This window comes from Monodelphis domestica, chromosome 1 (assembly GCF_027887165.1).
Source record: "Monodelphis domestica isolate mMonDom1 chromosome 1, mMonDom1.pri, whole genome shotgun sequence".
NCBI lineage: Eukaryota > Metazoa > Chordata > Mammalia > Didelphimorphia > Didelphidae > Monodelphis > Monodelphis domestica.
In genome coordinates this window covers 658,970,603-658,987,592 of record NC_077227.1, presented here as the reverse complement: position 1 = coordinate 658,987,592, position 16,990 = coordinate 658,970,603, and positions in this window count along the sequence as shown.

Genomic DNA, 16,990 nt, shown 5'->3' with positions numbered 1-16,990 from the left:
ATTGCAACATGTAGTAAGTTGGCTGTGAATGGGCTAATCAGCCCTATATCATTTTGTATCCTTGATTTCTAATAATCTTTAATAAACCTCATAAAATATAATACTTTTATTACTAGAGACTATTTTAACTTTTACAATGTAAAGTATTGTGCAAACTTTAAAGTGTGTGATAATATAATTATGTGAACTCTTGCCCTCATTGTCAGTCAAAATGCTAATCATTTTGTCGATTGGTTTCTATTGAGCTGTTTTGCTTTTTATAAGGGAGGTTTCAGTGGGGAAGAGCCTGTTCAGAGAAAAAACTCAGGTAGAAAGAACTGTAGGCATCAATAAAATTTAAACATAAAAATTAAAACATAGCACAATGCTGGGCACCTTACTGATACCCTCTCTGAACTGTCTAATTGTAAAAAAAAAAATTGTCTAACTGTAATTCCTCTCTGAACTGTCTAATAGTTTGCCTTTGGAAAGGAATTAGACTCTCAGCTGAGGTACTGTATGACCTTGTTTCCTTTTTGTATTTTGAATGTCAAGTCAGAATCAGGTGACATTTTTAGGAATAGTACTCAGCTCTTCCCTCAGGCAGACACAGTTTTGGCCTTAGCCAAGTACTCCCATATCCACATCTTTTAATCTTCAAGATTATGACTTCAGTGTAGGAAAAATAAATAGCTTTCCTATATGCCCATTAAATTGAGCATCTCACTGAAAAACTTTGGGGTTTAGAGTGGGAGATGAATTACTCTAGTTTTTTTTTTCCCATCACATAAATATATTTTTAAGAAATCTTTCATAATTTAACATTCTCCTTTTGTCCTTTGTTAGAATAGTATGCAAGTAGGGGATGTTTCACCAGGGGCTTTTGAAAAAGCTTGATGGTAGTTTCAAAGAGAAGCAGAGTCTTGGAGGTAGGAGGGGCAGGATTTGGGACTGGGGCCGAGGGGTGGGGGGCAGAGTAAGTCCCTAAATGATCCAGAATGGTTATTGATAGTGCCTAACTCACTGCCTCCATTTGTCTGTCTGAATGAAACATAGTCAGAGGAAGATAAAACATCTTAGAAGGTATTTCTGAAGAATATGAATGAAACAAAATAGTGTTGACATAGAAGGCCTTAAAAATGGGGTGGGGAAGGAAGAAGAAAGGGAGGTCTGGATTTTTTCCCTTAACAATCAAATTTTTTAAAGCAGGGAAGAAAGAAAAATAATGTTAAAATAGCAGCCAGAAAATGCTAGGGAGCCTCCTGTTCCAGACTGAGGTCCCTTTATGATACATTTTAAAGAATCAACACAGTTCTTTTTGTTGTATGGGAATTGTCTTGTATTAGGTATTATTTAAAGTAAGAAGAGGTTTAGGATATTTTTTGTGTGTCATTGTTACTAGAGAGAAATGTTTATTGGCCCATAATCTTGTTTGTTGTAATAGGCTCTGACCTGAATTTACACTCTTAAAAATAGGAGTAGTAACAAAGGCAGAGAAATGCAAAGGATAAGAAGGCAAAAAAGGGCCCATTCTTATTATACAACTCCTTGCATGCTTTGTTATTTCAGACCCATAAAATCTTTTCAGTGAAGTAATTACAGCTAAGACTCAAAGATAGGACTGTAAGGCAGATACAGCAGAGGAGTCACAGCCAGCTGTTCCCCAAAAATGGAATGTTGGTTTTTATTTTTATGTATCCACCAAATAGTTTAGAAGCAGTTGCCCACAAATCTTAATTACATATTGTAAATGGACAACTGGAGGGAGAAATGTCATTTATCTATGGGTACATAAACATTTCTAGAATTATATCTAAGGCAGGATGTGGATAGCTGCCATTGATGGTAAAAAATAGAAGTTTCAGCACCTTTTAAATAAAAAATATGGTAGGATCCATTCCATGAGCTAACTGAAGAGTTGATTTTAGTACCTAGTTGAGTGCTTTAACTTAAAAATTAGAGGTCTTAGAATTGGAAAAGACCTCAAGAGATCATTATGATCTCCTGCTAATCTTTTAGCAGGTAAGGTATTGTTATCATCTTTCACAGAAGTAGCCAGTTCCAGAAGAAGAGTACCAGAGAGAAAAAGAGTTTTGTCCTAGATCACACTTCTAGAAGGTAGTTTGAGGACTAATACTCAAACCTACACTTCCACCATAATGCACAGTCTCAAATGCTGCCTGGCGATTTAGTTTCCGGCTGAGAGCAGGATTAGGGTACCCTTGTTTCATAAATTTATAGAACACATGTTTCTTTGGACAAGTATACATATTAAATCAAAGCTGCCATATTACAGAAATGTTGTTCATTTGTTGATGGTTTAAATGATTTATGATTATAATTCACAGAATACAAATTAATCCAACATTATACCAAAGTGAGAAGCTTGGCATATTTTACAAAATGAAGACAGGATTACATCCTGTTTATCCATCTGTGCATTTGGGCGACACCCATGTTCAAAGCTCCAAAGCACCAAGGGTGGCTTGCCAGTACCTCAGAAACAGCATGGACAAGACAGCATCACTTGTCTCTCCCTTCCACCCTATTTTGGTTACAGCCACTCTTGTCTTCCTCTTATTTGAAGGATTGCTAAACCCTTTCCCCATACTTTTCAAATCCATCTCTGTTTCTCTGGGTGCACCCTTCTTCAAGCCTCTTTTCTCTCAGCTGATGGTGATAGAGACCAGATCTCTGATTTCATTGCTATAGGGTACTCCCTGATGAGGAATGTCCTTCCACTAAAGCAGGATGGGACCTTCTCTGTAACTCACAATCTTAGACAGAAGGTAAATGATTTACCCAAATCACAAGGGACTTGTCAAGATCTATTAGAAGTGAGACCTGAACCCAAGAATTCCTGAATTCCAGACCATCTCTCTATCCTCTACAACAGTGATATCAAACACAAAATTAGAAAGCTATATATTGACATTATCTATATTCTGTTGTATTTTTATTTCTTTCATCAAATATTTTCCAATTACATTTTAATCTGGCAGGACTTGAACCATCTTCTTGAGTCTCATCAGGGTGGGATTCTCTATTATACCTCATCTGTGTCTTATTGGAATCTTTCCAAGTTCTTTCATGGTCACCCATGATATCAAAGATAAAATTTATTTCACACACATGTACATATATATGCATAGTTCAATTGATGTCAATGGTTTTTACATTATAGATATTTCTAGGCATAATCCACCATGACAGCCTCCATCACACCACTTCCACCCCTATCAATTTTATTCCAGTCTGGTTTATGTATCATACAACCAAGCAAATGCTTCGTGCCCACTTCTGGCAACTTTGATATGCAAAACCTTCAAGTTGCCAAATATAGATTATAAGATAATTATTTGCATTACAAAAACATTTTTTACTTTGCAAAAAATATTAAATATGGAGCTTTTTTTAAAGTACAAAACCTCTTTACTGCAGTTAAACTGGATTTTGAGCTATTAAAAATTACAGTTATATGCATCTCATAAGGAACATACCTAATGTTAAAAGACAATACTATTTGTATTAGGTTCCTAGATCATTGAAAAAGAAGGCTCTATATATTCTCTATTCTGAGCCCTCTGCCATGAAAAGGTGAGAATGGGTACTAAACTGAAGTACACATTCATTGAATGAACACAGAGCAGAGTACTTTCTGAACCCAACCTCTCAATAAATTTAATTTGATGTTCATGTCAATATATCTTCCATAGGAGACAAGTTAAGACCATTGGTATTTGGATGGAATAGAGTTTTGTGTGTTTTAAACTGGAAATTCTAAGACTCTGCTATTGGTGAAGCAGAAACAAAGTTCTTCTGTTTACCTCAGAATGAAAATTTCCTTATTATTTTATTGTTTTCAAATTATACCTTCCACTGGTGCCTAGGAAACCGTAAAATCAACCAATTAAAATATTATTTTGCTAAATGATTAATTGAATATGTCAACTGAATATAAATGGATGATTGTCAATTATCTAATTAACATGAGGTCCTAAAGAGGGAATTTGGAGTTTTTGTTCCTTGTGAGAACTGCAGGAATGGAGTGGGAAGAACTGTTGTATGAAATGGGAAGATACACTCAACATAGACATCTATTATCTGAGGAGACTGCTGATAGGATTAAATCTTAGGAATTGGGCATGGGCTGGTCCATTTCACAGTATATGATGTTTTATGTTTTGAAAGAATTGAAGTATCCTGCTTTTCTTAGTGCTTTCACATAGACTATCTCATTTGATACTGAAATTTGGGATGTAGCAAAAGTAGGTATTTCACAAATAAAGAAAATGGTTTTAAACATTTAAGTGAATTTTCTGAGGTCATATGGCTATAGTAAGCTTTCCCCAAACTCTCTTAATTCTATTGTCTTCCAACTTTTAATTATTTTATATTTTTCTGAAATATAGCTTGTTTGAACATATTTATTTGCTTGCTATTCCCCCCACCCCATTAGATTATGAGCTTCTTGAAGGTAGGGACAGTCTTATCCCTTTTTGTGTCATTAGAACTTAGAAAAGTGTCTGATATATAGTAGGTGATTAACAAATGTTTATTAACTGACTGAAAGTCAGGTATCTAGAACTGGTACTCAGGCTAGTGATTCCACACAGCTCTTTCTGTCAAATGACTTAGTGGGAATGATATTGGCAGGGACAGATAGAAGATCTACATAACAATGTGTTAAGCACTGTAGAAAATAAAATGTACATGGCAGAACCAGCCTTTAAGAAATTTGTCATGTACACAATGGTTATATAACAATACGAAACAAAACAGGAGGCACATTTTCCACAAAACCTGGACAGCATTAATTACCAAATGTCTGATTTCAATAAGAAGTACTAAAAGCTAATTTTACTTGATGATTCTTCTTTCTTATTTCTATCTGCTTCTGAATCCAACCTAGCACAATACTAAATGCCTATGGGATATTCAGATTTGTCTCTAGTCCTTGACTGCCCAGACCACACCTCTCTCCTCAGATTTTTGTTCCTTAAATAGCCCGCTTTCCATTATCTGTTCTAATGGATGAAATGGATGAAATGATAGGTAAGTCTCTTTGCAAACCTTAAAGCATTATAGAAAAACTGGCTCTTCCAGTGAATGAACTAAAACAGAGCCATAGAGATCATTATATAGAGACAGGGACAGGGATGGGGATCAGTGAGATAAGAGGGATCATTGAGATAATGGAGATCATTGAGAGAGACAGACAGACAGACAGAGAGACAGAGAGACAGAGAGAGACAGAGAGAGAGAGAGAGAGGAAGGGAGGAAGGGAGAGAGAGAGACAGAGAGAGAGAGAGAGAGGAAGGGAGGAAGGGAGAGAGAGAGACAGAGAGAGAGAGAGAGAGGAAGGGAGGAAGGGAGAGAGAGAGAGAGAGAGAGAGAGAGAGAGAGAGGAAGGGAGGAAGGGAGAGAGAGAGAGAGAGAGAGAGAGAGAGAGAGAGAGAGAGAGAGAGAGAGACAGAGAGAGAGAGAGAGAGAGAGAGAGAGAGAGAGAGAGAAAGAGAAAGAGAAAGAGAGAGAGAGTGAGAGAGCCAGAAGAGACCTCAAAGGTCACTTAGTCCAGCGTCCTCATTTTATAAATGAGAAAACAAGCCCCTGAGAGGTTAAGGAACTTGACTGTATGTGTAACACACAACTATTTAAAAATTCTATTTCAATAAGACAACATCAATCAAATGAGATATTACATGTAAAGCACTTTTTAAACCTTAAAATTCTACATAAATGCTATCTATTATTATTTGGTTTTGAAATGAATCATTGGAGTTGAGGTAATAGCTGATTTATCTTCCTAGTAATGTTGGTCTCAGGCTAATAATAGAAGTTCAGCCTTTACAGTGGAGGAAAGGAGGCTAAAAGCATTCTAAGACTTGAGGACCAAATAGATTAGGATGCAAACTGTAGTGTTGATCAATCAAACAGGCAGTAGGAAGGATAAAGGATTGAAATCAAAATGATCTAAATTCAAACTTCACCTCAATAATGACCAAGTCACTTAACTTTAAAAAAAATTATTTATTTTTTACATTCTTTTTTTTCAGAGCTCCATATTCTCTCTCTCTCTCTCCTAATTTGCCCCTGCCCACTAAAAAGGCAGACATTCTGATATCAATTATATGTGTGAAGTCATGTAAAACAAATTTTCATATTGGCCATATTATTTTTTAAAAGCAAAAAAAAAATTAAGAAAGCAAGAAAATTATACTTCAGTTTGCTCCCAGAGTTCACCAGTTCTCTCTCTGTAAGTGGATGCATTTTTTTCAACATGAGTCCTTTGGGATTATCTTGGATCATAATCAGAGTAGCTAGTCTTTCACAGTTGTTCATCACTAAAACAGTGCTGTTACCGTGTACAATGATCTCCTGGTTCTTCTTACTCCATTTTGCATCAGTTTGTACAGATCCTGCAATATTTTTTCTGAAACTACCTCCCTTTTTATTTCTTATAGCAAAATAGTACTTCATCACAATCATATGCCATAACTTGTTCAGCTGTTCCCCAATTGATGAGTATCTCCTTGATTTCTAATTCTTTGCTACCAGAAAAAGAACTGCTATAAATATTTTTGTGCATGTATGTCCTTTCTTATTTTCTTTGAGACACAACTCTAATAGGGAAAATATTAGATCAAAAGAAGTTATAAAATTATGGTTTTATATTAAATCAAAGGAAATTATAAAATCACAGTTTTATTGTTGACTGGGCATGCTTCCAGATTGATCTTCAGAATGGTTGGACCAGTTCCCTATTCCACCAACAGTTTATGTACCTATTTTCCCTCATTCCCTTTAGTATTTGTCACTTCTGATAGACGTGAAGTGGTACCTCAAAGCTGTTTTCATTTACCTTTCTCTAACCAACAGTGATGCAAAGCATTTTTAAAATATGACTATAGATATCTTTGATTTCTTCTTTAAACTGCCTGTTTATATCCTTACACCATTTATCAACTGGTGAATGCCTCTTCTTTTCATAAATTTGAATCAATTCCCTATATATTTGAGAAATGAGGTCTTTATCAGAGAAACTTGCTGTAAAAACTTTTTTACATTACTTCATTGTCTATGGTACCTTTTAGCAAAATGTAGTTTCCATGATTGTCTTTTAATTAGGTCTATCTTTGTTTTTGCTTTGTCTGAGATCATGATTGCTACCTCTGCCTTTTCAATTTCAGCGGAAGCAAAACAGATTTAGTTCTATCCCTTTCTTAAAACCCTGGGTATGTCTTTCTGTTTCAAGTGTGTCTCTTCTATACCACATGTTTTTGGATCCTTTCTTTTTCTTTCTTTCTTTCTTTCTTTCTTTCTTTCTTTCTTTCTTTCTTTCTTTCTTTCTTTCTTTCTTTCTTTCTTTCTTTCTTTCTTTCTTTCTTTCTTTCTTTCTTTCTTTCTTTCTTTCTTTCTTTCTTTCTTTCTTTCTTTCTTTCTTTCTTTCTTTCTTTCTTTCTTTCTTTCTTTCTTTCTTTCTTTCTTTCTTTCTTTCTTTCTTTCTTTCCCTTTTGTATTGGAATCAATAGAAGCAGAAGAGTAGTAAGGAGTTAAATGACTTGCCCAGGGTCACATAGCTAGGAAGTGTCTGAGGTCAGGTTTAAATCTAAGACCTCCCATGTTCAGTTCTGACTATCCACTGAGAAACCTACCTGACCTAGGATTCTGGTTTCTAATCCATTCTGCTATCTGCTTCCATTTTATGGATTGGCTTATCCAATTCACATTCACAGTTATGATTATTATGTACTTCCTTCCGTCCTCTTTTCATCTATTTATCCTTCTCTCTTTTTATCCTTTCTTTGAAAGTCTATTTTGCTTCTGACCACTGTACCCTCTCAATCTGCCTTTCCTTTTTATCATCCCTGCACACATATCTCTGACCCCCTTTCCTTTCTAGTTCCTAATTGGTTTAGATAGCTTTCTATACCCAACTGAGTGTACATATTTATATCTGTATCTATGTCTATGTATATCCTTCCCTCTTTGAACCAATTACAGTAAGAGTGAGGTTCAGGCATTATCCCACTCCATTTCTCTTCCAGTATGAAAACTCTTCCTTGCTAATTTTTTTTTTTGTGAGAAAATTTTCCCATTCTACCCCTCTCTTCTCCCTTCTCCCAGTGCATCCCTCTTTCTCACATCTACATTTTTAGATCATCCCAACATAACTGACTCATACCTGTGCCCTTTGTTTATGTAGATTCCTTCTAACTGCCTTGATAATTTTATAGTTCATAGGAATTGCATGTATTGTCTTTGCATATGGTGATATGCCAGTTTAATTTCATCCAGATTCTTATGATTTCTTGTTCATATTTACCTTTATTGAATCTTCTTTTTGAATGTCAAATTTTCACTTCAGCCCTCTTCATTAGGAATACTTACAAATCCTCTATTTCATTAAATATCATTTCCCTCCTCCCCTCCCAAAGTACTATTTTTGTTGTTTTGCTGAATAAGTCATTCTTGGTTGTAATTTGTAGCTCCTTGGCTTCCAGAATATACTATTTCAACCCTCTACCTCTTTAATGGAGAAGCTACTAAATCTTGTGTGATCTTGGCTGTGGCTTGATAATATTTGAATTATTTCTTTCCAGTTGCTTTCAACATCTTCTCCTTGACCTGGGAGTACTAGAATTTGGCTACAATATTTCTTAGAATTTTCATTTTGGAATCTCTTTCAGGAGATGATCATGTATTCTTTCAATTTCTATTTTACCTTTTTTATCTGAGTACTGAAGCAATTTTCCTTCATAATTTCTTGAAATTTCATGTCTAGGCTCTTTTTTTGACCAGGGCTTTCAAGTAGTCCAATAATTCTTAAATTATCTATCCATGATTTTTTTTTTCTCCAGGTCAGTTGCGTTTTGGAGATGTTTCATGTTTTCTTTTGTATTTTTGTTCTTTTGACTTTGTTTTATTGTTTCTTGAAGTCTCATGAAGTTATTAGTTTCTACTCTCTTAATTCCAATTTTTATGGAATTGTTTTCTTCAGTGAACTTTTGTACCTCCTTTTCCATTTGGCCAATTCTGCTTTTTTAAAACAGGCTTCTTCTTTGGTGAATTTTTGTGCCTCTTTTACCATTAAGCCAGTTCTGCTTTGTTTTGTTTTTAGGTGTTATTTTCTTCAGTATTTTTTTGTTTCTCTTTTACCAATATGTTAATTCCTTTTTCATAACTTTCTTGCATCACTCTCATTTCTTTTCCCAATTTTTCCTATACCAGCCATATTCCTTTCTTTAACTCTTCTAGAAATTCTTATTGGCTTTAGGTCCAATGGGCATTTTTTAAAAGACTTTGCTTTTGACTGTTTTTACATTGTCTTCTAAGTTTGTTTTGGTCTCCTCTGCTATTGTAGTAGTTCTTATGGTTAAATTCTTTTTGTTGTTGTTGCTGGCAATTTTCCAAGTCTATTTCTTCATGTTCAATTTTATGTTAAAATTGGGCTCTGCTCACCTAGGGGTGGGGATACACTGTGTCAAGCTTCAGACTTTTTTGTGCTATTATTTTCAGAGCTAGTTCTGGGGGTCTACAAGTTTTTGGTTCTTCAAAGGTCATGTTATCCTGGGAGAGGTGTGGTCACTGTAATTCTGGTCTGTGCTTTGGCCTTTACCTAGGAAGGGATCCTGCTCCCCTGTACCTGTAAATATTAATGTTCCTCTTAGCCCTGGAACTGTAACTAGGGTCTCTATTTCCTTGAGACCAACCATAAATGAGGCTCTGGAACACTGACCCAGAACTGTGAATGGACAATAGTGTTACCAATCAGCACCAGCTACATATTGTGTCAACAAAAAGTCCCTGATAATCTTTTTCTCAGCAGTTGTTTGACTCCTGATGCCACTGCTGTCAGCCTCTGCTGGGGCTCCTGCCGTGCTGCAGGCCTTTACACACGCAGGTATGACAGATCTGTCCTCTGGATATCCTAAATTGTCTTGGGCAGGAAAAATGTCACGAACTAACCTTTTATTGACTCACAACTTCAAAATTTGATTTGGAGTTATTTTAAAGTTGTTTGGAGGAGAATGTTGGGAGAATTCAGCTGGGTCCCAGCCTATACTCTACCATCTTGGCTCCCTACCTCCCCTCCCCAACCCAAGTCATTTAACTTTTTAAGGCCTCAGACAATTCTCTAAAACTATGTATTACCAGATTACAATCTGTATCAGCCTCCCTACACCATCTGATGAAATATTAAGTTTGAACCAAATAAATGGATAAGCCACATGGTTGAGAATATATACCTGGATATCTATAAATTCATTATTTTAGAGTTAGGAAATGAGAATGTCCTTTTTACCCTTTCCTTAATTTATTATGCTTGTCAAGACTCCCAGAAGCTACTCAGGGGTTGCCTCCAGCAAAGATCATGAATAAATAGCAGGAGACTAAGTCTCTAAGAAGAAAGTGACTTTGGTAGACAAGAGGAAACATCTGGAAGACAAGGATTTGCATTTGAATAGTAGAGTTTTCTCAGTGAACTCAAATCTTTGGATTTCCTTCAGTTTCCCCATCTGACAAAATCCAAATTTATTCACCTTTGGAACTTGAGATAAGGTGGGTAGAGGTGAGATGGAGAGGAGGGCAATAGTTTTCTTTTTTCACATTTTTCACCCCACAATGTAAGGAGTGAAGTTTTCCTAAGGAATTTCTGTTTCATATGTAGGTGTTTTTCTTCTCCTTTAATTCAGCTTATTGGTTTATCACTGACTTAATGGGTTTAGGATTCATCATTGTCAATAGGTTAGAAGAGATCTGGTTTCTCTCTGCCCTACAGAAGGTATAGCTCTGCCTGACTTTAAAGAGTCTGGGTCTAGAGTGAAATATAGAAGTGACCCTGATCTATATATATGTAGAGCATCTTCTCTCTTTAAGTTTCTGAGCAGGTTAGAATGACTGCTAGGTTGCTGGAGATGTCTCAGAAGGACTCAGTGAGACTGAGGATTATTAATAGAGTTTACTATAAGTAATTGAATCTGCACAATACTGAGGTGTGAGCAGAGTGCGAGTCCTATGTCTGGAAAACTGAATTCAAAGGCAGAAAGCATGATTATAGTCCTGACTTTGCTACTTACTAGTCAAGTGGCTTTGGACAGGTCACTCTTCCTCCCTGGGTATGTCTGTTCTTCTGTAAAAAGAGGCCATTGATCTATGGAAATCATTCATAATTAGCATCATTTCCTATACAATATTTTCCAAAAAATCCCTACAAAGAAAAAACTAAAAGATAACAAATGACATTGTGGAATTAAAATATGAAATAAAATTGACACTCCAAAAATAAAAAAAGAGGCTATTGGATAAATTAGCCTTTGATGTCTCTAAGGAGGTACCCATCCAACTGCTGTTAGGAGAAACCAAGAGTCAGAAAGGCCAGGGCTTACATTTTACTTTGCCTACTTACTACAGGGAAAGTAGTCACTTAATGTCTCTAAACCTCATATCCTCATCTGGAAAATAAGAATGATATCATTACTACCTACTTTGTGACAAAAGATGTAAAGCACTTTATAAACTTTGAAGTGCTATATAATCAACCAATTAGTAAATATTTATTAAGAGACATGGCTCAGTGGATTAAGCACTGTGCCTGGAGTTAGGAAAATTTATTTTCAAATCCAACCTCAGACATGTACTAGCTGTGTGACTTTGGGTAAATCATTCACCTTCTGTTTGCCTTAATCCACTGGAGGAGAAAACAGCAAATCACTCCTTTCCAAAATATACCCCATGGACAGTTCCAAAGGGTCATAAATAGTTGGATATGACTAGACAACAAGAATAATGTGCTAAGTGCTAGGCTAAGCCCTGGGGATACAAAAAAAGGCAAAAGACAGTTCCTGCCCTTGAGGAGGTTACAATCTAGTGGGGTGTGTTATAAGGAAGAGAGGATTAGAGCAAGTTTGCAGACGCATGAGACTAACAGGGAGAGAATTCTAGAATGGGAAAGTAAGGAAGAGACTAAACTGGGGTTTAGGGGTTTTTCTCTGGTTCTGACCTGGAGAGACTGGTTACTTTTCCTTAGTGGCTGATACTAACCTATATTACCCTGAATTCCCTATCCTGTCTTGCTGTGTGGCTGCCCTGCTGCCCTGCTACTCTGCTGATCTGTTTTATCTACTGCAGTTCCTGGTGATCCTGAACCATCTGGCATCTGATTGTGAGACCAAGCCTGGGTACTTTTGGATTTAGGACCTTCCCTGGGCCCTATCAGGCTTACAGAGACCTTCTGCTTAAAACCAGCTAAGGGGGGTTTAGTTTAGCTTAGCCAAGAGCAGGAACTGTCAATTTAGGCAGTGAGGAGAGGATTAGTGTAGGAAAAATCACTCTGTGAGGAGATATTAGATCCTGGGGCATTAGGAAATTAGCTTTAGGTTATCCCATACCCTTCTACTTTATTCTTTTTTATTAAACCTATTTTCTTTCATTTCACTAAGTGATCTGTGTGTATAGTCTCCGTCCAGGCTTTGCCTGGCTGGGGTTTGTTGGCTTTCCCAAACCATAGATAATCTTCTGATAGATACTGGCCCAACATAATTCATCCTTCTACATCCTCAAAATACCTCCCCTTTCTACAATAGACAGCATGCAAACAAATGTATATGAGCACGTTACATTTAGGATAAATATAATAGCAATAATTTATATAATGCTATAAAGTTTTCAAAGTACTTCATATACATGATCATTTGAGCCTCACAACAACTTTGGAATGTAGGTGCTATTGTTTTCCTTTCTTTACTGAGGCTGAAAGAGGTTTATTGATTTGTCTGTGGATACCTGCCTAGTAAAAGAGAAACAAGATTTAAATTCAAGTCTTCCTGAATTCAAGTTTAATACTGTATCCACTATACCACCTAGCATGTTATCTCTCAGTTTCTCTTTCATGATTACCTTATGAACAATGCTGAATTAATTAGGAGGGCATAGGTTAAAAACATCATTTCTAAACCAGATACAATTGTTTTTGCTAAGTGATTTGCATAAATATAAGTAGAACATCAGTGAAAATAATTTTTGTTTGAATGTAGTTTGGTTTCCAAAGGAAACTATCTCAAAGTGTCAGAAAGCAAACAAATGAAAGTTGCCCATCTCTTGTTAACCTTTTCCTTAGCCACACAAAGCCTAACTTGCCCTATTTATACTTTGCTATTATGAATTTCCCTAGTCTTCTATGTTTCCTTTGACTTTATATGATATCCTACTGCTGTGATGGCTAATCTATGGCATGTGTGCCAAAAGGGCATGCAGAGCCCTTTCTGTGGGCATCCCTGCAATTGCCCACCAGAGTTCATTACTAGAAAGTCAGAGGGACTCAGGGTGGAACTGTTCCCCTCCCCCTCTCCATGCATCTGAAGACATTACTCATTTCACCTGCCCCTTTGCCCAGCAGCCCAATGGGAGCGCTTCTTCCCTCCCCTGTCTGGAGTCAGGTTCTGGGGGTGGGGCTCCCGTGCTATGTGAGGGTGCAGCACAGATAGGAACCTGTTGAGTCTATGGTGAAGATGATTCCTGTGGTGGGGATGGAGAGGAACTAGGTTGGAGGGGAGCATAGCTCACAATATGGCACATAGCTGGAGGGGAGCAGAACTGAAGAGGAGGGGAGCACTGGGGCCACTTTCCTCCCCCTATTCACATGTACCTCTCATCATCCATCCACCTGCCCGGCAGTCCAATTGGATTGCTTCCTCCCTCCCCTGCCTGGGGTAAGAGGGGGGTCAGGGGATGAGGCAGGGGGAGTGGGGCAGGGTACAGCACTGGGTCTGGGGGGGCAGGTTGTGACACTTGGTCTGGGGAGGGTGGGCACAGCACTTGGTCTGAGGAGGGGGTGGAAGGGCCCAGCACTCCATCTCTAAAAGGTTCTCTGCCCGTCTGTATATTTTTTCTCATTCTCTGTGGTAAAAGTTCATGAATTCATCAGATTTTAAAGCTAGAAGGGACTTTTGAAAAAATTAAGTTGAACCGCCTCATTTCACAGGAATCTTTGGTCCCCAAAAAGAAAAATGACTTTCCCAAGATCACACAATTGGTTGCTGATTGAGCCAGGATTTAAACATCTGGATTACTACTCTAGCAATCTTTAAGTTATTTTAGAGGAAAATTTTTTTTGTTTTTCCCCAACTAGTCTGTTAGTCAACAAACATTTATTGTCTTTGCTATGTATGAGGATGCCATATGTGGGGATACAAAGAAAGGCAAAAACACAGTCCCTGCCTTCAAAGAGCTCTCATTCTAATGAGGGAGAAAACAACCATGTATAAGCTACATACATACACTATGTATAAACAATTATGTATATTTTACACAAACACATACACACACATATAAATGCAAATCAGAGGTAATCTTAGAGGAAAGAGGTAGGAGGAGGGAAGGTGGAAAGAATAGGTCAATGTTTTGATATAATAATTTTGTACAATTATTTTTCAACATATTCACATACATGCACAGATTTTTTTCCCTTTCCAAATGATCTATCCAGGGCAACCTGATTCAGACTAATATGCCATATGTATGTTGGTTTAATCCCTCTCAAAATTATGGAATTGATATTATGCTAAGAAAGTGACAAATATGTTCCTATCCTTTGGACTAGAGATTCCATTGCTAGGTATATATTCTGAGAATATCAAAGAAACAGAGAAAGGTTCACTGTACACTGACATAATTTATAGCAATACTTTTCATAGGAGAAAAGAACTTGGAACAAAGTAGATGCTGATTGATTGGAAAATGACTAATCGAATTATGCCTCATGAAGGTGATGGAATATTAGTATGTTGTGAGAAACAGGGAATATGAAAAATAGAGAGGCATGAGATGACTTATATGAACTGATGCAAATTGAAGTAAAGCAATAACAACAACAATTTAATGGGAAGAACAACAAAAATCAAAACACCCTGAAATTATAATGACTGAGTTTCGCTGTCATAAAAATAAATGAGAATGAATTTTTCTCCCTTCTTTGAAGAACCTTAGAGTAAGATATTACATATATTATCAGATTTGAATAATAGATTGGTTAGTTTTGCTTAGCTGCTTTTAAAAAAAAAATCTTTTTTTTATGAGGAGACATCCCTAAGTGGGAGAGAGAAGGAATATGTAGGAAGATTAAAGTGAAATAAAAGCAAAAATATTAAAACATTAAAAAAATAGAATTGGCAAACTTTATCTCCTTGTTTTATGTCCTTTGTCTTCTTTCTGAATGATTTTTTTTACATTAGGCATTATCTAATCTAATTTCTCTGCCATATTCTTTTCTTCTTACAAATGAAAGTACTAAGACTTAGAAAGGGTAAATGATTTGCCCAAAGTCACATGGTAGCTCAGTGGCAGACTCAAGACGAGAAACCAGGTTTTCTCATACTTACTCTGGATTTTCCCATTCCACCATACTTCCTTAAAATTCAAACATCAACTACCAGGTGGGAGAAGTAGTGAGGGAGGGGACCAGGGACTCAGGTTAAAGGAGTTGCAGAACTGTCTTAGGCTCCCCAAAATTATATCATATGTTTACTTCATTTATATCAACTGTTTACTTCATTTCTATATAAAGTCAGATATGCAAATATGTTTGTCTATTATTACACACACACTTTTTGACTATTTCCTGTTTTAACTATTATCTAATCATACTTTTACTTTCCTGAAAGTACTACAAAAATTCAGAATCAAATGATAGAATCAGAAGAGAAAATAATTTTTGGAACTTTTTAGAGGAGGATTTTAAATCCCTCTAGTCTTAATTCAAACATATGTAAACAAGATGCAAAACAGCTGAAAAAACCAAACTTCTCAGTATTCAAAATCATATATAATGAATCTTTTAAGTAAATTTTACACCTTGAAAGTGAGAGGTTATGATGTTGGACTGTTTGCTTATTTTATTTTATTTGGCCTAGATTTGTTTATTAAAAACAACAACAATGGATAGATAGAGGGAAAATAAATCTCTGGCATACCACATGGCAGATTTTCCCATAAAGCTCTTTTTTGGCCTTGGACTAAGCACAACATACATGGTGCCAAGAAGGGTTTTATGCCTCTTCCCACCCCACCCCCTTCCAAAGAAAAAAATGAGAAATGGATCAAAATAAAACCAGAATGAAAACCATATTTCAACCTCCTCTCTTGGGTCTTGACCATGACTCTTTAATAATCACTTCAAGGGTTGAGCTTTGCCAAACAAAAATCAAGTTACTAAAACTACCTTCTTTTCCTCTGCACTGCCACAGTGAACTATAAACACAGGAAAATACTGTGTGCCTGCTAAGAGTCCATAGTATAGGCCCTAGATATTTGAAAACCTCACTGATTTGCCTAATAACCCCCAAGGCAGCTTCCAGAAAGCTAAAGCAATAGCTGAACTTGTTGAAGGAAGAGAAAGCTGGATGTTGTGTCTTGCTTCTTACTCTAGTCAGTACAATTATCTGAAGAATAGTGTGATACCAGGCTGAATTGCTCCAAGGTCAGTTAGTGTTCACTCAAGGAGCATAGTTTATTTTTTCCAATAATGTTTTATTGTTTTTTTTTCTCAATTACATGTAGAAACAATTTTTAACATTTGTTTTCTGACATTTTGTGAAACAATTTCTCTCCTTTCCTCCCCCACCTCCCTTCTCCTTGGGATGGCAAGTCATTGGGATAAAGGTTATATATGTGCTATCATGCAACACATATTCCCATGTTTGTCTTGTTAAAGAATACTCATATCATGCATATAAGAAGAAACTAATGAAGGAAATAAAATGAAAAGTGGTATGCTTCAATTTTCACTAGACTCTTCTATAGTAGTGGATAGCATTTTTTCATCATGGGTCCCTTGAGTTGGCTTAAGTCCTTGCATTGCTGATAATAGTAATCATTCACAGCTGATCTTCTTACAATATTACTGCTACTATGTACATTGTGTTCTCCTGGTCCTCTCATTTTATTTTGCATCAATTCACGCAAGTCTTTCCAGGTTTTTCTGAAATAGTCCTGTTTGCCATTTTTTAATGGC